This window comes from Oncorhynchus nerka, linkage group LG8 (assembly GCF_034236695.1).
Source record: "Oncorhynchus nerka isolate Pitt River linkage group LG8, Oner_Uvic_2.0, whole genome shotgun sequence".
Taxonomy (NCBI): Eukaryota; Metazoa; Chordata; class Actinopteri; order Salmoniformes; family Salmonidae; genus Oncorhynchus; species Oncorhynchus nerka.
Window position 1 is genome coordinate 71,328,095 of NC_088403.1, and position 21,264 is coordinate 71,349,358.

At 47.8% G+C, this 21,264-nt stretch overlaps 1 long non-coding RNA gene across 1 annotated transcript; it reads left to right on the forward strand.

The window, feature by feature from the left end:
* The first annotated feature begins 10,704 nt into the window (after nucleotides 1-10,704).
* On the forward strand, nucleotides 10,705-13,704 carry LOC135572797 (uncharacterized). Its single transcript, XR_010464486.1, has 2 exons — nucleotides 10,705-12,717; nucleotides 12,941-13,704. It is a non-coding gene; the product is annotated as an uncharacterized LOC135572797 (long non-coding RNA).
* The last annotated feature ends 7,560 nt before the right edge of the window (nucleotides 13,705-21,264 follow it).

A 21,264-nucleotide genomic window follows, 5' to 3' on the forward strand; every position in this document is an offset into this window, starting at 1 on the left:
CCTCACCATCTTAAATAAGCATGTAGAACTAGGAATAGATATAGTCCTTGGTTCACGCCAGACCTGTCTGCCCTTGACCAGCACAAAAACATCCTGTGGCGTTCTGCATTAGCATCGAATAGCCCCCGTGATATGCAACTTTTCAGTGAAGTTAGGAACAAATATACACAGGCAGTTAGAAAAGCTAAGGCAAGCTTTTTCAAACAGAAATTTGCATCCTGTAGTACTAACTCAAAAAAGTTCTGGGACACTGTAAAGTCCATGGAGAATAAGAGCACCTCCTCCCAGCTGCCCACTGCACTGAGGCTAGGAAACACTGTAAAGTCCATGGAGAATAAGAGCACCTCCTCCCAGCTGCCCACTGCACTGAGGCTAGGAAACACTGTAAAGTCCATGGAGAATAAGAGCACCTCCTCCCAGCTGCCCACTGCTCTGAGGCTAGGAAACACTGTAAAGTCCATGGAGAATAAGAGCACCTCCTCCCAGCTGCCCACTGCTCTGAGGCTAGGAAACACTGTAAAGTCCATGGAGAATAAGAGCACCTCCTCCCAGCTGCCCACTGCACTGAGGCTAGGAAACACTGTAAAGTCCATGGAGAATAAGAGCACCTCCTCCCAGCTGCCCACTGCTCTGAGGCTAGGAAACACTGTAAAGTCCATGGAGAATAAGAGCACCTCCTCCCAGCTGCCCACTGCTCTGAGGCTAGGAAACACTGTAAAGTCCATGGAGAATAAGAGCACCTCCTCCCAGCTGCCCACTGCTCTGAGGCTAGGAAACACTGTAAAGTCCATGGAGAATAAGAGCACCTCCTCCCAGCTGCCCACTGCTCTGAGGCTAGGAAACACTGTAAAGTCCATGGAGAATAAGAGCACCTCCTCCCAGCTGCCCACTGCACTGAGGCTAGGAAACACTGTAAAGTCCATGGAGAATAAGAGCACCTCCTCCCAGCTGCCCACTGCTCTGAGGCTAGGAAACACTGTAAAGTCCATGGAGAATAAGAGCACCTCCTCCCAGCTGCCCACTGCTCTGAGGCTAGGAAACACTGTAAAGTCCATGGAGAATAAGAGCACCTCCTCCCAAATCAAATCAAAATCAAATCAAATTTATTTATATCGCCCTTCGTACATCAGCTGATATCTCAAAGTGCTGTACAGAAACCCAGCCTAAAACCCCAAACAGCAAACAATGCAGGTGTAAAAGCACGGTGGCTAGGAAAAACTCCCTAGAAAGGCCAAAACCTAGGAAGAAACCTAGAGAGGAACCAGGCTATGTGGGGTGGCCAGTCCTCTTCTGGCTGTGCCGGGTAGAGATTATAACAGAACATGACCAAGATGTTCAAATGTTCATAAATGACCAGCATGGTCGAATAATAATAAGGCAGAACAGTTGAAACTGGAGCAGCAGCACAGTCAGGTGGACTGGGGACAGCAAGGAGTCATCATGTCAGGTAGTCCTGGGGCACGGTCCTAGGGCTCAGGTCCTCCGAGAGAGAGAAAGAAAGAGAGAATTAGAGAGAGCATATGTGGGGTGGCCAGTCCTCTTCTGGCTGTGCCGGGTGGAGATTATAACAGAACGTGGCCAAGATGTTCAAATGTTCATAAATGACCAGCATGGTTGAATAATAGTAAGGCAGAACAGTTGAAACTGGAGCAGCAGCATGGCCAGGTGGACTGGGGACAGCAAGGAGTCATCATGTCAGGTAGTCCTGGGACATGGTCCTAGGGCCCAGGCCAGTTGAAACTGGAGCAGCAGCATGGCCAGGTGGACTGGGGACAGCAAGGAGTCATCATGTCAGGTAGTCCTGGGGCATGGTCCTAGGGCTCAGGTCCTCCGAGAGAGAGAAAGAAAGAGAGAAGGAGAGAATTAGAGAACGCACACTTAGATTCACACAGGACACCGAATAGGACAGGAGAAGTACTCCAGATATAACAAACTGACCCTAGCCCCCGACACATAAACTAATGCAGCATAAATACTGGAGGCTGAGACAGGAGGGGTCAGGAGACACTGTGGCCCCATCCGAGGACACCCCGGACAGGGCCAAACAGGAAGGATATAACCCCACCCACTTTGCCAAAGCACAGCCCCCACACCACTAGAGGGATATCTTCAACCACCAACTTACCATCCTGAGACAAGGCCGAGTATAGCCCACAAAGATCTCCGCCACAGCTCAACCCAAGGGGGGCGCCAACCCAGACAGGCCGACCACAACAGTGAATCAACCCACCCAGGTGACGCACCCCCCCAGGGACGGCATGAGAGAGCCCCAGTAAGCCAGTGACTCAGCCCCGTAACAGGGTAGAGGCAGAGAATCCCAGTGGAAAGAGGGGAATCGGCCAGGCAGAGACAGCAAGGGCGGTTCGTTGCTCCAGAGCCTTTCCGTTCACCTTCCCACTCCTGGGCCAGACTACACTCAATCATATGACCCACTGAAGAGATGAGTCTTCAGTAAAGACTTAAAGGTTGAGACCGAGTCTGCGTCTCTGACATGGGTAGGCAGACCGTTCCATAAAAATGGAGCTCTATAGGAGAAAGCCCTGCCTCCAGCTGTTTGCTTAGAAATTCTAGGGACAATTAGGAGGCCTGCGTCTTGTGACCGTAGCGTACGTGTAGGTATGTACGGCAGGACCAAATCAGAGAGATAGGTAGGAGCAAGCCCATGTAATGCTTTGTAGGTTAGCAGTAAAACCTTGAAATCAGCCCTTGCTTTGACAGGAAGCCAGTGTAGAGAGGCTAGCACTGGAGTAATATGATCCATTTTTGTTGGTTCTAGTCAGGATTATAGCAGCCGTATTCAGCACTAACTGAAGTTTATTTAGTGCTTTATCCGGGTAGCCGGAAAATAGAGCATTGCAGTAGTCTAACCTAGAAGTGACAAAAGCATGGATTTATTTTTCTGCATCATTTTTGGACAGAAAGTTTCTGATTTTTGCAATGTTACGTAGATGGAAAAAAGCTGTCCTCGAAATGGTCTTGATATGTTCTTCAAAAGAGAGATCAGGGTCCAGAGTAACGCCGAGGTCCTTCACAGTTTTATTTGAGACGACTGTACAACCATTAAGATTAATTGTCAGATTCAACAGAAGATCTCTTTGTTTCTTGGGACCTAGAACAAGCATCTCTGTTTTGTCCGAGTTTAATAGTAGAAAGTTTGCAGCCATCCACTTCCTTATGTCTGAAACACATGCTTCTAGCGAGGGCAATTTTGGGGCTTCACCATGTTTCATTGAAATGTACAGCTGTGTGTCATCCGCATAGCAGTGAAAGTTTACATTATGTTTTCGAATAACATCCCCAAGAGGTAAAATATATAGTGAAAACAATAGTGGTCCTAAAACAGAACCTTGAGGAACACCGAAATTTACAGTTGATTTGTCAGAGGACAAACCATTCACAGAGACAAACTGATATCTTTCCGACAGATAAGATCTAAACCAGGCCAGAACATGTCCGTGTAGACCAATTTGGGTTTCCAATCTCTCCAAAAGAATGTGGTGATCGATGGTATCAAAAGCAGCACTAAGGTCTAGGAGCACGAGGACAGATGCAGAGCCTCGGTCCGTTGCCATTAAAATGTCATTTACCACCTTCACAAGTGCCGTCTCAGTGCTATGATGGGGTCTAAAACCAGACTGAAGCATTTCGTATACATTGTTTGTCTTCAGGAAGGCAGTGAGTTGCTGCGCAACAGCCTTCTCTAAAATTTTTGAGAGGAATGGAAGATTCGATATAGGCCGATAGTTTTTTATATTTTCTGGGTCAAGGTTTGGCTTTTTCAAGAGAGGCTTTATTACTGCCACTTTTAGTGAGTTTGGTACACATCCAGTGGATAGAGAGCCGTTTATTATGTTCAACATAGGAGGGCCAAGCACAGGAAGCAGCTCTTTCAGTAGTTTAGTTGGAATAGGGTCCAGTATGCAGCTTGAAGGTTTAGAGGCCATGATTATTTTCATCATTGTGTCAAGAGATATAGTACTAAAAGACTTGAGCGTCTCTCTTGATCCTAGGTCCTGGCAGAGTTGTGCAGACTCAGGACAACTGAGGTTTGGAGGAATACGCAGGTTTAAAGAGGAGTCCGTAATTTGCTTTCTAATAATCATAATCTTTTCCTCAAAGAAGTTCATGAATTTATCACTGCTAAAGTGAAAGTCATCCTCTCTTGGGGAATGCTGCTTTTTAGTTAGCTTTGCGACAGTATCAAAAGGAATTTCGGATTGTTCTTATTTTCCTCAATTAAGTTAGAAAAATAGGATGATCGAGCAGCAGTAAGGGCTCTTCGGTACTGCACGGTACCGTCCTTCCAAGCTAGTCGGAAGACTTCCAGTTTGGTGTGGCGCCATTTCCGTTCCAATTTTCTGGAAGCTTGCTTCAGAGCTCGGGTATTTTCTGTGTACCAGGGAGCTAGTTTCTTATGAGACATTTTTTAGTTTTTAGGGGTGCAACTGCATCTAGGGTATTGCGCAAGGTTAAATTGAGATACTCAGTTAGGTGGTTAACGGATTTTTGTCCTCTGGCGTCCTTGGGTAGGCAGAGGGAGTCTGGAAGGGCATCAAGGAATCTTTGTGTTGTCTGTGAATTTATAGCACGACTTTTGATGTTCCTTGGTTGGGGTCTGAGCAGATTATTTGTTGCAATTGCAAACGTAATAAAATGGTGGTCCGATAGTCCAGGATTATGAGGAAAAACATTAAGATCCACAACATTTATTCCATGGGACAAAACTAGGTCCAGCGTATGACTGTGACAGTGAGTGGGTCCAGAGACATGTTGGACAAAACCCACTGAGTCGATGATGGCTCCGAAAGCCTTTTGGAGTGGGTCTGTGGACTTTTCCATGTGAATATTAAAGTCACCAAAGATTAGAATATTATCTGCAATGACTACAAGGTCCGATAGGAATTCAGGGAACTCAGTGAGAAACGCTGTATATGGCCCAGGAGGCCTGTAAACAGTAGCTATAAAAAGTGATTGAGTAGGCTGCATAGATTTCATGACTAGAAGCTCAAAAGACGAAAACGTCATTTTTTTTTTTTTTTTTTTTGTAAATTGAAATTTGCTATCGTAAATGTTAGCAACACCTCCGCCTTTGCGGGATGCACGGGGATATGGTCACTAGTGTAGCCAGGAGGTGAGGCCTCATTTAACACAGTAAATTCATCAGGCTTAAGCCATGTTTCAGTCAGGCCAATCACATCAAGATTATGATCAGTGATTAGTTCATTGACTATAATTGCCTTTGAAGTAAGGGATCTAACATTAAGTAGCCCTATTTTGAGAAGTGAGGTATCATGATCTCTTTCAGTAATGACAGGAATGGAGGTGGTCTTTATCCTAGTGAGATTGCTAAGGCGAACACCGCCATGTTTAGTTTTGCCCAACCTAGGTCGAGGCACAGACACGGTCTCAATGGTGATAGCTGAGCTGACTACACTGACTATGCTAGTGGCAGACTCCACTATGCTGGCAGGCTGGCTAATAGCCTGCTGCCTGGCCTGCACCCTATTTCATTGTGGAGCTAGAGGAGTTAGAGCCCTGTCTATGTTGGTAGATAAGATGAGAGCACCCCTCCAGCTAGGATGGAGTCCGTCACTCCTCAGCAGGTCAGGCTTGGTCCTGTTTGTGGGTGAGTCCCAGAAAGAGGGCCAATTATCTACAAATTCTATCTTTTGGGAGGGGCAGAAAACAGTTTTCAACCAGCGATTGAGTTGTGAGACTCTGCTGTAGAGCTCATCACTCCCCCTAACTGGGAGGGGGCCAGAGACAATTACTCGATGCTGACACATCTTTCTAGCTGATATGCACGCAGAAGCTATGTTGCGCTTGGTGATCTCTGACTGTTTCATCCTAACATCGTTGGTGCCGACGTGGATAACAATATCTCTATACTCTCTACACTCGCCAGTTTTAGCTTTAGCCAGCACCATCTTCAGATTAGCCTTAACGTCGGTAGCCCTGCCCCCGGGTAAACAGTGTATGATCGCTGGATGATTCTGCCCACTGCACTGAGGCTAGGAAACACTGTAAAGTCCATGGAGAATAAGAGCACCTCCTCCCAGCTGCCCACTGCTCTGAGGCTAGGAAACACTGTAAAGTCCATGGAGAATAAGAGCACCTCCTCCCAGCTGCCCACTGCTCTGAGGCTAGGAAACACTGTAAAGTCCATGGAGAATAAGAGCACCTCCTCCCAGCTGCCCACTGCACTGAGGCTAGGAAACACTGTAAAGTCCATGGAGAATAAGAGCACCTCCTCCCAGCTGCCCACTGCTCTGAGGCTAGGAAACACTGTAAAGTCCATGGAGAATAAGAGCACCTCCTCCCAGCTGCCCACTGCTCTGAGGCTAGAAACACTGTAAAGTCCATGGAGAATAAGAGCACCTCCTCCCAGCTGCCCACTGCACTGAGGCTAGGAAACACTGTAAAGTCCATGGAGAATAAGAGCACCTCCTCCCAGCTGCCCACTGCACTGAGGCTAGGAAACACTGTAAAGTCCATGGAGAATAAGAGCATCTCCTCCCAGCTGCCCACTGCTCTGAGGCTAGGAAACACTGTAAAGTCCATGGAGAATAAGAGCACCTCCTCCCAGCTGCCCACTGCTCTGAGGCTAGGAAACACTGTAAAGTCCATTAGAATAAGAGCACCTCCTCCCAGCTGCCCACTGCTCTGAGGCTAGGAAACACTGTAAAGTCCATGGAGAATAAGAGCACCTCCTCCCAGCTGCCCACTGCTCTGAGGCTAGGAAACACTGTAAAGTCCATGGAGAATAAGAGCACCTCCTCCCAGCTGCCCACTGCTCTGAGGCTAGGAAACACTGTAAAGTCCATGGAGAATAAGAGCACCTCCTCCCAGCTGCCCACTGCTCTGAGGCTAGGAAACACTGTAAAGTCCATGGAGAATAAGAGCACCTCCTCCCAGCTGCCCACTGCACTGAGGCTAGGAAACACTGTAAAGTCCATGGAGAATAAGAGCACCTCCTCCCAGCTGCCCACTGCTCTGAGGCTAGGAAACACTGTAAAGTCCATGGAGAATAAGAGCACCTCCTCCCAGCTGCCCACTGCTCTGAGGCTAGGAAACACTGTAAAGTCCATGGAGAATAAGAGCACCTCCTCCCAGCTGCCCACTGCTCTGAGGCTAGGAAACACTGTAAAGTCCATGGAGAATAAGAGCACCTCCTCCCAGCTGCCCACTGCTCTGAGGCTAGGAAACACTGTAAAGTCCATGGAGAATAAGAGCACCTCTTCCCAGCTGCCCACTGCTCTGAGGCTAGGAAACACTGTAAAGTCCATGGAGAATAAGAGCACCTCCTCCCAGCTGCCCACTGCTCTGAGGCTAGGAAACACTGTAAAGTCCATGGAGAATAAGAGCACCTCCTCCCAGCTGCCCACTGCTCTGAGGCTAGGAAACACTGTAAAGTCCATGGAGAATAAGAGCACCTCCTCCCAGCTGCCCACTGCTCTGAGGCTAGGAAACACTGTAAAGTCCATGGAGAATAAGAGCACCTCCTCCCAGCTGCCCACTGCACTGAGGCTAGGAAACACTGTAAAGTCCATGGAGAATAAGAGCACCTCCTCCCAGCTGCCCACTGCTCTGAGGCTAGGAAACACTGTAAAGTCCATGGAGAATAAGAGCACCTCCTCCCAGCTGCCCACTGCTCTGAGGCTAGGAAACACTGTAAAGTCCATGGAGAATAAGAGCACCTCCTCCCAGCTGCCCACTGCTCTGAGGCTAGGAAACACTGTAAAGTCCATGGAGAATAAGAGCACCTCCTCCCAGCTGCCCACTGCTCTGAGGCTAGGAAACACTGTAAAGTCCATGGAGAATAAGAGCACCTCCTCCCAGCTGCCCACTGCACTGAGGCTAGGAAACACTGTAAAGTCCATGGAGAATAAGAGCACCTCCTCCCAGCTGCCCACTGCTCTGAGGCTAGGAAACACTGTAAAGTCCATGGAGAATAAGAGCACCTCCTCCCAGCTGCCCACTGCTCTGAGGCTAGGAAACACTGTAAAGTCCATGGAGAATAAGAGCACCTCCTCCCAGCTGCCCACTGCTCTGAGGCTAGGAAACACTGTAAAGTCCATGGAGAATAAGAGCACCTCCTCCCAGCTGCCCACTGCTCTGAGGCTAGGAAACACTGTAAAGTCCATGGAGAATAAGAGCACCTCCTCCCAGCTGCCCACTGCTCTGAGGCTAGGAAACACTGTAAAGTCCATGGAGAATAAGAGCACCTCCTCCCAGCTGCCCACTGCTCTGAGGCTAGGAAACACTGTAAAGTCCATGGAGAATAAGAGCACCTCCTCCCAGCTGCCCACTGCTCTGAGGCTTGAAGATTGAACAGATTAATCAGATGTGTGTGGCAATAGCTAACTAGCTATCACATTTGATTGCCACTAGATAAACTGGCTAAGCTAGCTAACTTTAGCTACAGTAGATCAACGGGTCATTCCACCGCAGCATCCTCCCATGTCTGCCTGTCTGACAAGGCCTATATGCACCTCTGTCGTAGTCAGTGTATCATCCTGACCCCTCCTGTCTCAGCCTCCAGTATTTATGCTGCAGTAGTTTATGTGTCGGGGGGCTAGGGTCAGTCTGTTATATCTGGAGTATTTCTCCTGTTTTATCCGGTGTCCTGTGTGAATTTAAGTATGCTCCCTCTAATTCTCTGTATTTTTAAAAATCTTTCTCTATCTCCTCTCTCTTCCCTCAGAGGACCTGAGCCCTAGGACCATGCCTCAGGACTACCTGGCCTGATGACTCCTTGCTGTCCCCAGTCCACCTGGTCATGCTGCTGCTCCAGTTTCAACTGTTCTGCCTGCAGCTATGGAACCCTGACTTGTTCACGGACGTGCTACCTGTCCCAGACCTTCTGTTTCGACTCTCTATCTACCGCACCTGCTGTCTCTAACTCTGAAAGATCGGCTTTGAAAAGCCAACTGACATTCCCTCCTGAGGTGCTGACTTGCTGCACCCTCGACAACCACTGTGATTATTATTATCTGACCCTGCTGGTCATCTATGAATGTTTGAACAACATTTTAAAAAAGCATTTACTCTCTGTAAGAGTCTCCCATCAATATTTTAAATTAATTCAGTGCCACTAACACATCTAGATGATGCATGGATTGTAGATTATTCTATGCCTCTGGTGCCCAGGAAGAGAATGCAGTCTTGCCTAATACTGTGAATGTCCTGGAGGACTTTATGTAGCAACCACCTAGCAGACCGGGTCTGGTAACATATCAACCACCGAGCAGACCGGGTATGGTAACATAGCAACCACCTAGCAGACCGGGTATGGTAACATATCAACCACCTAGCAGACTGGGTATGGTAACATAGCAACCACCTAGCAGACTGGGTATGGTAACATATCAACCACCTAGCAGACTGGGTATGGTAACATAGCAACCACCTAACAGACCGGGTATGGTTACATAGCAACCACCTAGCAGACCGGGTATGGTAACATAGCAACCACCTAGCAGACCGGGTATGGTAACATAGCAACCACCTAGCAGACTGGGTATGGTAACATATCAACCACCTAGCAGACTGGGTATGGTAACATAGCAACCACCTAGCAGACTGGGTATGGTAACATAGCAACCACCTAGCAGACCGGGTCTGGTAACATAGCAACCACCTAACAGACCGGGTATGGTTACATAGCAACCACCTAGCAGACTGGGTATGGTAACATAGCAACCACCTAGCAGACTGGGTATGGTAACATATCAACCACCTAACAGACCGGGTATGGTAACATAAGAACCACCTAGCAGACTGGGTATGGTAACATAGCAACCACCTAGCAGACCGGGTATGGTAACATATCAACCACCTAGCAGACTGGGTATGGTAACATATCAACCACCTAGCAGACAGGGTATGGTAACATAGCAACCACCTAGCAGACCGGGTATGGTAACATAGCAACCACCTAGCAGACCGGGTATGGTTACATAGCAACCACCTAGCAGACCAGGTATGGTAACATATCAACCACCTAGCAGACCGGGTCTGGTAACATAGCAACCACCGAGCAGACCGGGTATGGTAACATATCAACCACCGAGCAGACCGGGTATGGTAACATATCAACCACCTAGCAGACTGGGTATGGTAACATATCAACCACCTAGCAGACTGGGTATGGTAACATATCAACCACCTAGCAGACCGGGTATGGTTACATAGCAACCACCTAGCAGACTGGGTATGGTAACATAGCAACCACCTAGCAGACTGGGTATGGTAACATATCAACCACCTAGCAGACCAGGTATGGTAACATATCAACCACCTAGCAGACCGGGTATGGTAACATATCAACCACCTAGCAGACCGGGTATGGTAACATATCAACCACCTAGCAGACCGGGTATGGTAACATATCAACCACCTAGCAGACCGGGTATGGTAACATAGCAACCACCTAGCAGACCGGGTATGGTAACATATCAACCACCTAGCAGACCGGGTATGGTAACATATCAACCACCTAGCAGACCGGGTATGGTTACATAGCAACCACCTAGCAGACCGGGTATGGTAACATATCAACCACCTAGCAGACCGGGTATGGTAACATATCAACCACCTAGCAGACCGGGTATGGTAACATATCAACCACCTAGCAGACTGGGTATGGTAACATATCAACCACCTAGCAGACCGGGTATGGTAACATATCAACCACCTAGCAGACCGGGTATGGTTACATAGCAACCACCTAGCAGACCGGGTATGGTTACATAGCAACCACCTAGCAGACCGGGTATGGTAACATAGCAACTGTAACGGATGTGAAACGGCTAGCTTAGTTAGCGGAGTGCGGCTTCTGTGGAGCGATGGGTAACGATGCTTCGTGGGTGACTGTTGTTGATGTGTGCAGAGGGTCCCTGGGTCACGCCCGGGTATGGTAACATAGCAACCACCTAGCAGACCGGGTATGGGGCGTTATTACATTTTATTGATTTAAATTTGATTGATATCATTAAACAATTTGTGTCATATACTAATAATTAAAAATATATAATAATATTTCCATTTTTTAGCGGCAAAACCGAGGGTGGGAAAAATGGGCCAGCCAAGAAAATAAAATACAGGAGAGGTTCGGAAGAGAAGGAGGGTCATTCCAGATTTTGTCTAGAAGGGACAAATCTTTTGTCAAAAATGTATTTTTTGTAGCAGGTTAGGAGAATTAACATAGCAGGTTAAGAGGAATAGGTTAAGGTTAGGAAAAGGGTTAGCTAAAATGCAGCAACAAAAATACTTTTGATGTCAATTTAATTCCATGGTGAAATGTGATTTTGCATACTAGTAACATGATTGATAGTGAAATGTCGGAATTGATTTTCGTTTAACGAACCTGTTCGTTCTCACACTTGGTGTAAATCTTTGCATTCACCATCACATGTACTTGAAATTATATTGTGAAATACATTTTCATTATAATGCTATTGAAATTGTACAATTCTTCCAATGTCTCATACCATATACCTTTTTATGAAATTGTGCACATGAATAGATATTAAGTTAACTTTGAATGACCGTAAATGGAACCTTTACAGCCTCAAGTCTTCATTGGAGAACTGTGACCTGTGCTGAGGTACCTGTGCTGAGGTACATCTGCAAGATGGTGGCTGGCAGACTTTAAAAAATACATTCATGTCATATCAATGGCACTAAGCTGTTTTTGTTTTTTTCCTTTTTGTTTGCTGTCACAATTTACCGAACTATAATAATTAATAAGTGATTAATAAGGAGCATCCAGACGTTGCACAAACAATTTATTTGTAACTATAATGAAAAAATATAAATGCAACATGTAAAGTTTTTGGTCCCATTTTTCATGAGCTGAAAGAAAAGATCCCAGGAATATTCCATTCGCACAAAAATATAATTTCTCTCATTAAATGCACAAATTTGTTAACATCCCTGTTAGCGAGGGTTTCTCCTTTGCCAAGATAATCCATCCACCTGACCAGTCTGGCATATCAAGAATCTGATTAAACAGCATGATTATTACACAGGTGCACCTTGTGCTGAGGAGTATTCCTGTTTGTAATAAAGCCCTTTTTTGGAGAAAAACTGATTGGCTGTGACCTGGCTCCCAAGTGGGTGGGCCTATGCCCTCCAAGCCCACCGATTGGCTGCGACCCTGCCCAGTCATGTGAAATCCATAGATTAGGGCCTAATTAATTTATTTCAATTGACTGATTTCCTTATATGAACTGTAACTCAGTAAAACCTTTGAAATTGTTGCATGTTGCGTTTATTTTTTGGGGGGGTTTCAGTATAGCGCTTAAGTAGTTTTTTGATCAATTTACTTTTTTATTCTCACTTGACTAGTTTCTTAAGAAGGCAAATTTTACTTGAGTAAATTACAATCTGAGTAATAGTACTTTTGAACTGTTTCCAGTCTGTCTGCAGGTCCGCCAGCTCTACACCACCACCCGGTTAGGCATCTACACAGTTCTGTTTGAGAAGATGACGAGACAGGATGAGACTCCGCCCAACTTCCTCATGAAGGGGTTATGAGTCTGTTGTTTTTAAATCCTTTCAATATTTGTTTATGTGTGTATTGTTGTAATTTAATGGCTGAGGCAACTATATGTGTAATTTAAATATTTCTTATAAAATGCCTTGATTGGCCACCGGAACCTTCGTAGGAACACCTGCCGAGGTCGCTCTGATCAGGATGACCGCTGACGGACGGTGAGCGAGAGGGACTGTGTGTGAGAGTGCGTTTGAGAGAGGGAGAATGTACAGAGCTAAGAGTGAATTGATATGATCTGAAATGATGTCTAATCAATCTAATGATATTTGTTGGTCTGATGTGATTAACATGCAGCATCCAGACGCTGCACTTGATGAAATTGTTCTTCCAATTATTGATAAACATACACCTGTTAAGAAACTGACTGTTAGAACTGTTAAGGCTCCATGGGTCGATGAGGAAAACGACGGTTGAAAGAGATGGGACAAAAGGCGAATTTAGTCTGTCTGCACATCTGACTGCACATTTAATGATGTGACTAAACTCAACAAAAAGAAGAAGAAACTGTATTATGAAGCCAAGATCAACGATATAAAGAACGATGGAAAAGACAAATTCAACTCCATCTTTCATCTAATCAGATTCATCACAAAACTATTTGATGTTGCAAATTATTAGGATTAGGATCATTGTAAAAGTGGGCAGGAAATGCCATCAACGAACAGTGAGCCATGGTATTCATACATGACAAAACAAATACTGAAGGAAAAACATTGCAAGTTTGAATTTTGTAAAGTATATATTGAAACACCGACGGTAAGGTTTCAATACTGGGGGTGCAGGCTACGCCTCTCCTTATGTCACGAGTCCGACCGAGGGTGTTTCCCCTTCCCGGGCGGGTGGCGCTCTGCGGTCGTCGTCACCGGCCTATTAGCTGCCACTGATTGTTTTTCCTCCCCCTCCTTGTATGTTTAGTGGTAGCACCTGTTCATGTTTAATTAGTTTGTCTTTATTAGACAGCCGGCCCGCCTGGTTGTTGTGCGGGATTATTTCTATGTAACCTTCGGCTCTGTTATTAGAGGTACGTGTTAGTGCCGAGTCGTGATTTGTTCTATTGTACTTTTTGATTCCCTGTGGTTGGGAACGTAACTTTTTGTGAGCACCCTGTGGTGCGTTGGTGCTATTAAAAGACGCACAGCATTGAACTCTGTCTCCTGCATTTGACTCCACACCCACGACACCCGGAGCATTACACCTTACTATAAGTTAAGGATAACTTCATATAATACTGGGGGTGCAGGCTACTCCTCTCCTTACTATAAGTTAAGGATAACTTCATATAGACTGGGGGTGCAGGCTACGCCTCTCCTTACTATAAGTTAAGGATAACTTCATATAATACTGGGGGTGCAGGCTACTCCTCTCCTTACTATAAGTTAAGGATAACTTCATATAATACTGGGGGTGCAGGCTACGCCTCTCCTTACTATAAGTTAAGGATAACTTCATATAATACTGGGGGTGCAGGCTACTCCTCTCCTTACTATAAGTTAAGGATAACTTCATATAATACTGGGGGTGCAGGCTACTCCTCTCCTTACTATAAGTTAAGGATAACTTCATATAATACTGGGGGTGCAGGCTACTCCTCTCCTTACTATAAGTTAAGGATAACTTCATATAATACTAGGGGTGCAGGCTACGCCTCTCCTTACTATAAGTTAAGGATAACTTCATATAGACTGGGGGTGCAGGCTACTCCTCTCCTTACTATAAGTTAAGGATAACTTCATATAATACTGGGGGTGCAGGCTACGCCTCTCCTTACTATAAGTTAAGGATAACTTCATATAGACTGGGGGTGCAGGCTACTCCTCTCCTTACTATAAGTTAAGGATAACTTCATATAATACTGGGGGTGCAGGCTACTCCTCACCTTACTATAAGTTAAGGATAACTTCATATAATACTAGGGGTGCAGGCTACGCCTCTCCTTACTATAAGTTAAGGATAACTTCATATAATACTGGGGGTGCAGGCTACGCCTCTCCTTACTATAAGTTAAGGATAACTTCATATAATACTAGGGGTGCAGGCTACTCCTCTCCTTACTATAAGTTAAGGATAACTTCATATAATACTAGGGGTGCAGGCTACTCCTCTCCTTACTATCAGTTAAGGATAACTTCATATAATACTAGGGGTGCAGGCTACGCCTCTCCTTACTATAAGTTAAGGATAACTTCATATAATACTAGGGGTGCAGGCTACTCCTCTCCTTACTATAAGTTAAGGATAACTTCATATAACACTGGGGGTGCAGGCTACGCCTCTCCTTACTATAAGTTAAGGATAACTTCATATAACACTGGGGGTGCAGGCTACGCCTCTCCTTACTATAAGTTAAGGATAACTTCATATAATACTGGGGGTGCAGGCTACGCCTCTCCTTACTATAAGTTAAGGATAACTTCATATAATACTGGGGGTGCAGGCTACTCCTCTCCTTACAATAAGTTAAGGATAACTTCATATAATACTAGGGGTGCAGGCTACGCCTCTCCTTACTATAAGTTAAGGATAACTTCATATAACACTGGGGGTGCAGGCTACGCCTCTCCTTACAATAAGTTAAGGATAACTTCATATAGACTGGGGGTGCAGGCTACGCCTCTCCTTATGCTATGCATTTGGTTTGCTAACTTGCTAGCTAAGGGGTTAGATGTCTAGATCAAGCTTCTTGGTTACAACAGACACATGCAATCCCCTCCTTGATCAAGATCCCTGTTGCCTAAATTGAGGTAGCCTAGGGGGACAGGTAGACTAGGTGTGAGGTAGCCTAGGGGGACAGGTAGACTAGGTGTGAGGTAGCCTAGGGGGGCAGGTAGACTAGGTGTGAGGTAGCCTTGGGGGACAGGTAGACAAGGTGTGAGGTAGCCTAAGGGGGCAGGTAGACTAGGTGTGAGGTAGCCTTGGGGGACAGGTAGACTAGGTGTGAGGTAGCCTAAGGGGGCAGGTAGACTAGGTGTGAGGTAGCCTAAGGGGGCAGGTAGACTAGGTGTGAGGTAGCCTAAGGGGGACAGGTAGACTAGGTGTGAGGTAGCCTTGGGGGACAGGTAGACTAGGTGTGAGGTAGCCTAAGGGGGCAGGTAGACTAGGTGTGAGGTAGCCTAGGGGGACAGGTAGACTAGGTGTGAGGTAGCCTAGGGGGCAGGTAGACTAGGTGTGAGGTAGCCTAAGGGGGCAGGTAGACTAGGTGTGAGGTAGCCTAGGGGGACAGGTAGACTAGGTGTGAGGTAGCCTAGGGGGCAGGTAGACTAGGTGTGAGGTAGCCTAAGGGGGCAGGTAGACTAGGTGTGAGGTAGCCTAAGGGGGACAGGTAGACTAGGTGTGAGGTAGCCTTGGGGGACAGGTAGACTAGGTGTGAGGTAGCCTAAGGGGGCAGGTAGACTAGGTGTGAGGTAGCCTAGGGGGACAGGTAGACTAGGTGTGAGGTAGCCTAGGGGGCAGGTAGACTAGGTGTGAGGTAGCCTAAGGGGGCAGGTAGACTAGGTGTGAGGTAGCCTAGGGGGACAGGTAGACTAGGTGTGAGGTAGCCTAGGGGGCAGGTAGACTAGGTGTGAGGTAGCCTAAGGGGGCAGGTAGACTAGGTGTGAGGTAGCCTAGGGGGCAGGTAGACTAGGTGTGAGGTAGCCTAGCGGGGCAGGTAGACTAGGTGTGAGGTAGCCTAGGGGGCAGGTAGACTAGGTGTGAGGTAGCCTAGGGGGACAGGTAGACTAGGTGAGAGGTAGCCTAGGGGGCAGGTAGACTAGGTGTGAGGTAGCCTAAGGGGGCAGGTAGACTAGGTGTGAGGTAGCCTAAGGGGTCAGGTAGACTAGGTGTGAGGTAGCCTAGGGGGACAGGTAGAATAGGTGTGAGGTAGCCTAGGGGGCAGGTAGACTAGGCGTGAGGTAGCCTTGGGGAACAGGTAGACTAGGTGTGAGGTAGCCTAGGGAGGCAGGTAGACTAGGTGTGAGGTAGCCTAGGGGACAGGTAGACTAGGTGTGAGGTAGCCTAAGGGGGCAGGTAGACTAGGTGTGAGGTAGCCTAGGGGGCAGGTAGACTAGGTGTGAGGTAGCCTAAGGGGGCAGGTAGACTAGGTGTGAGGTAGCCTAGGGGGCAGGTAGACTAGGTGTGAGGTAGCCTAGGGGGACAGGTAGACTAGGGGGAAGGTAGACTAGGTGTGAGGTAGCCTAGGGGGCAGGTAGACTAGGTGTGAGGTAGCCTAAGGGGGCAGGTAGATTAGGTGTGAGGTAGCCTAGGGGGACAGGTAGACTAGGTGTGAGGTAACCTAGAGGGGCAGGTAGACTAGGTGTGAGGTAGCCTAAGAGGGCAGGTAGACTAGGTGTGAGGTAGCCTAGGGGGACAGGTAGACTAGGTGTGAGGTAGCCTAAGGGGGCAGGTAGACTGACTAGGTGTGAGGTAGCCTAGGGGACAGGTAGACTAGGTGTGAGGTAGCCTAGGGGGCAGGTAGACTAGGTGTGAGGTAGCCTAAGGGGGCAGGTAGACTGACTAGGTGTGAGGTAGCCTAGGGGGACAGGTAGACTAGGTGTGAGGTAGCCTAAGGGGGCAGTTAGACTGACTAGGTGTGAGGTAGCCTAGGGGGACAGGTAGACTAGGTGTGAGGTAGCCTAAGGGGGCAGGTAGACTAGGTGTGAGGTAGCCTAGGGGGCACGTAGACTGACTAGGTGTGAGGTAGCCTAGGGGGCAGGTAGACTAGGTGTGAGGTAGCCTAAGGGGGCAGGTAGACTAGGTGTGAGGTAGCCTAGGGGGCAGGTAGACTAGGTGTGTGGTTGCCTAGGGGGCAGGTAGACTAGGTGTGAGGTAGCCTAAGGGGGCAGGTAGACTAGGTGTGAGGTAGCCTAGGGGGCAGGTAGACTAGGTGTGAGGTAGCCTTGGGGGACAGGTGGACTAGGTGTGAGGTAGCCTAAGGGGGCAGGTAGACTAGGTGTGAGGTAGCCTAAGGGGTCAGGTAGACTAGGTGCGAGGTAGCCTAGGGGACAGGTAGACTAGGTGTGAGGTAGCCTAGGGGGCAGGTAGATTGGGTGTGAGGTAGCCTAGGGGGCAGGTAGACTAGGTGTGAGGTAGCCTAAGGGGGCAGGTAGACTAGGTGTGAGGTAGCCTAGGGGGCAGGTAGACTAGGTGTGAGGTAGCCTAGGGGGCAGGTAGACTAGGTGTGAGGTAGCCTAGGGGGACAGGTAGACTAGGTGTGAGGTAGCCTAGGGGGCAGGTAGACTAGGTGTGAGGTAGCCTAAGGGGGCAGGTAGACTAGGTGTGAGGTAGCCTTGGGGGACAGGTAGACTAGGTGTGAGGTAGCCTAAGGGGCAGGTAGACTAGGTGTGAGGTAGCCTAGGGGGACAGGTAGACTAGGTGTGAGGTAGCCTAGGGGGCAGGTAGACTAGGTGTGAGGTAGCCTTGGGGGCAGGTAGACTAGGTGTGAGGTAGCCTAAGGGGGCAGGTAGACTAGGTGTGAGGTAGCCTTGGGGGACAGGTAGACTAGGTGTGAGGTAGCCTAGGGGGCAGGTAGACTAGGTGTGAGGTAGCCTAAGGGGGCAGGTAGACTAGGTGTGAGGTAGCCTAGGGGACAGGTAGACTAGGTGTGAGGTAGCCTAAGGGGGCAGGTAGACTGACTAGGTGTGAGGTAGCCTAGGGGGACAGGTAGACTAGGTGTGAGGTAGCCTAAGGGGGCAGGTAGACTGACTAGGTGTGAGGTAGCTTAGGGGACAGGTAGACTAGTTGTGAGGTAGCCTAAGGGGGGCAGGTAGACTAGGTGTGAGGTAGCCTAGGGGGACAGGTAGACTAGGTGTGAGGTAGCCGAAGGGGGCAGGTAGACTGACTAGGTGTGAGGTAGCCTAAGGGGACAGGTAGACTAGGTGTGAGGTAGCCTAAGGGGGCAGGTAGACTAGGTGTGAGGTAGCCTAGGGGGACAGGTAGACTAGGTGTGAGGTAGCCTAGGGGACAGGTAGAATAGGTGTGAGGTAGCCTAGGGGGACAGGTAGACTAGGTGTGAGGTAGCCTAGCGGGGCAGGTAGACTAGGTGTGAGGTAGCCTAGGGGGCAGGTAGACTAGGTGTGAGGTAGCCTAGGGGGACAGGTGGACTAGGTGTGAGGTAGCCTAGCGGGGCAGGTAGGCTAGGTGTGAGGTAGCCTAGGGGGACAGGTAGACTAGGTGTGAGGTAGCCTAGGGGGCAGGTGGACTAGGTGTGAGGTAGCCTAAGGGGGCAGGTAGACTAGGTGTGAGGTAGCCTAAGGGGGCAGGTAGACTAGGTGTGAGGTAGCCTAAGGGGGCAGGTAGACTAGGTGTGAGGTAGCCTAGGGGGCAGGTAGACTAGGTGTGAGGTAGCCTAGGGGGCAGGTAGACTAGGTGTGAGGTAGCCTAGGGGGCAGGTAGACTAGGTGTGAGGTAGCCTAGGGGGCAGGTAGACTAGGTGTGAGGTAGCCTAGGGGGCAGGTAGATTAGGTGTGAGGTAGCCTAGGGGGACAGGTAGACTAGGTGTGAGGTAGCCTAGCGGGGCAGGTAGACTAGGTGTGAGGTAGCCTAGGGGGCAGGTAGACTAGGTGTGAGGTAGCCTAGGGGGACAGGTGGACTAGGTGTGAGGTAGCCTAGCGGGGCAGGTAGGCTAGGTGTGAGGCAGCCTAGGGGGACAGGTAGACTAGGTGTGAGGTAGCCTAGGGGGCAGGTGGACTAGGTGTGAGGTAGCCTAAGGGGGCAGGTAGACTAGGTGTGAGGTAGCCTAAGGGGGCAGGTAGACTAGGTGTGAGGTAGCCTAAGGGGGCAGGTAGACTAGGTGTGAGGTAGCCTAGGGGGGCAGGTAGACTAGGTGTGAGGTAGCCTAGGGGGCAGGTAGACTAGGTGTGAGGTAGCCTAGGGGGCAGGTAGACTAGGTGTGAGGTAGCCTAGGGGGGCAGGTAGATTAGGTGTGAGGTAGCCTAGGGGGACAGGTAGACTAGGTGTGAGGTAGCCTAGTCTTGTGGGGTAGGCATGGGTGTCCGACTTGTGTGCAAGTATTTTAGCTTGGTACATTCAGCTTGTCAACCTCTTACAAACGCAAGTAGTGATGAAGTCAATCTCTCCTCCTCTTTGAGCCATGAGAGATTGCGACGAGCAATCCCGTATCCGGGAGCGTAATTATAGCCTCAAGCTCATTACCATAACGCAACGTTTCCTATTCATGAAAATCGCAAATGAATGAAATAAATATATTGGCTCACAAGCTTAGCCTTTGTTAACAACACTGTCATCTCAGATTTTCAAAAAATGCTTTTCAACCATAGCTACACAAGCATTTGTGTAAGAGTATTGATAGCTAGCATAGCATTAAGCCTGGCATTCAGCAGGCAACATTTTCACAAAAACAAGAAAAGCATTCAAATAAAATAATTTACCTTTGAAGAACTTCGGATGTTTTCAATGAGGAGACTCTCAGTTAGATAGCAAATGTTCAGTTTTTCCCAAAAGATTATTTGTGTAGGAGAAATCGCTCCGTTTTGTTCATCACGTTTGGCTAAGAAAACCCCCCGAAAATTCAGTCATTACAACGCAAACTTTTTTCCAAATTAACTCCATAATATCGACAGAAACATGGCAAACATTGTTTAGAATCAATCCTCAAGGTGTTTTTCACATATGTATTCGATGATAAATCAGAGATGGCAGTTTGGTTTCTCCTCTGTTCAAAATGGAAAAATGCACACACCTGGAGATTACGCAATAGTTTCGACAGAGGACACCGAGCGGACACCTGGTAAATGTAGTCTCTTATGGTCAATTTTCCAATGATATGCCTACAAATACGTCACAATGCTGCAAACACCTTGGGGAAACGACAGAAAGTGTAGGCTCATTCCTTGCGCATTCACAGCCATATAAAGAGACATTGGAATACAGCGCCTCCAAAATCTGGCTCACTTCCTGTATGAAATTTCATCTTGGTTTCGCCTGTAGCATTCGTTCTGTGGCACTCACAGACAATATCTTTGCAGTTTTGGAAACGTCAGAGTGTTTTCTTTCCAAAGCTGTCAATTATATGCATAGTCGAGCATCTTTTCGTGAGAAAATATCTTGTTTAAAACGGGAACGTTTTTCATCCAAAAATGAAATACTGCCCCCAGAGGTTCAAGAGGTTAATGTTTGCTCTCTGTGTACATCCACAGAGCTTTGACACCTCTCACTTCACACCTCAGTGCTAATTGAAGTTTCAGTCAGATCTGTTCTGTCCTAGCAAGCTTGGTAGCCTGAACTTAGCATTCAGTCCTTATCAAGTAAAATATATCATAGTAATGTATTTTTCTTCTTGGCTTTAAAAGTAGCTTCAGACAAAACATGACTCACTTAGTTCCAGGTTGGATGATGTTTTCAGGTTTCTGTTGTTTGTTTGCCAGAGCATTTGCTATATCTTGGAACTAACTATCTTTGGCAGTAGGAATTGTAGTGTTGTGGAGGTTAGTATCCTGTATATGTCCTGGTGACATAGTGTTGTGGAGGGTAGTATCCTGTATATGTCCTGGTGACATAGTGTTGTGGAGGGTAGTATCCTGTATATGTCCTGGTGACATAGTGAAGGTTATGTTGTGGAGGGTAGTATCCTGTCTGTGTCCGGGTGACATAGTGTTATAGAGGGTAGTATCCTGTATATGTCCTGGTGACATAGTGTTGTAGAGGGTAGTATCCTGTATATGTCCTGGTGACATAGTGTTGTGGAGGGTAGTATCCTGTATATGTCCTGG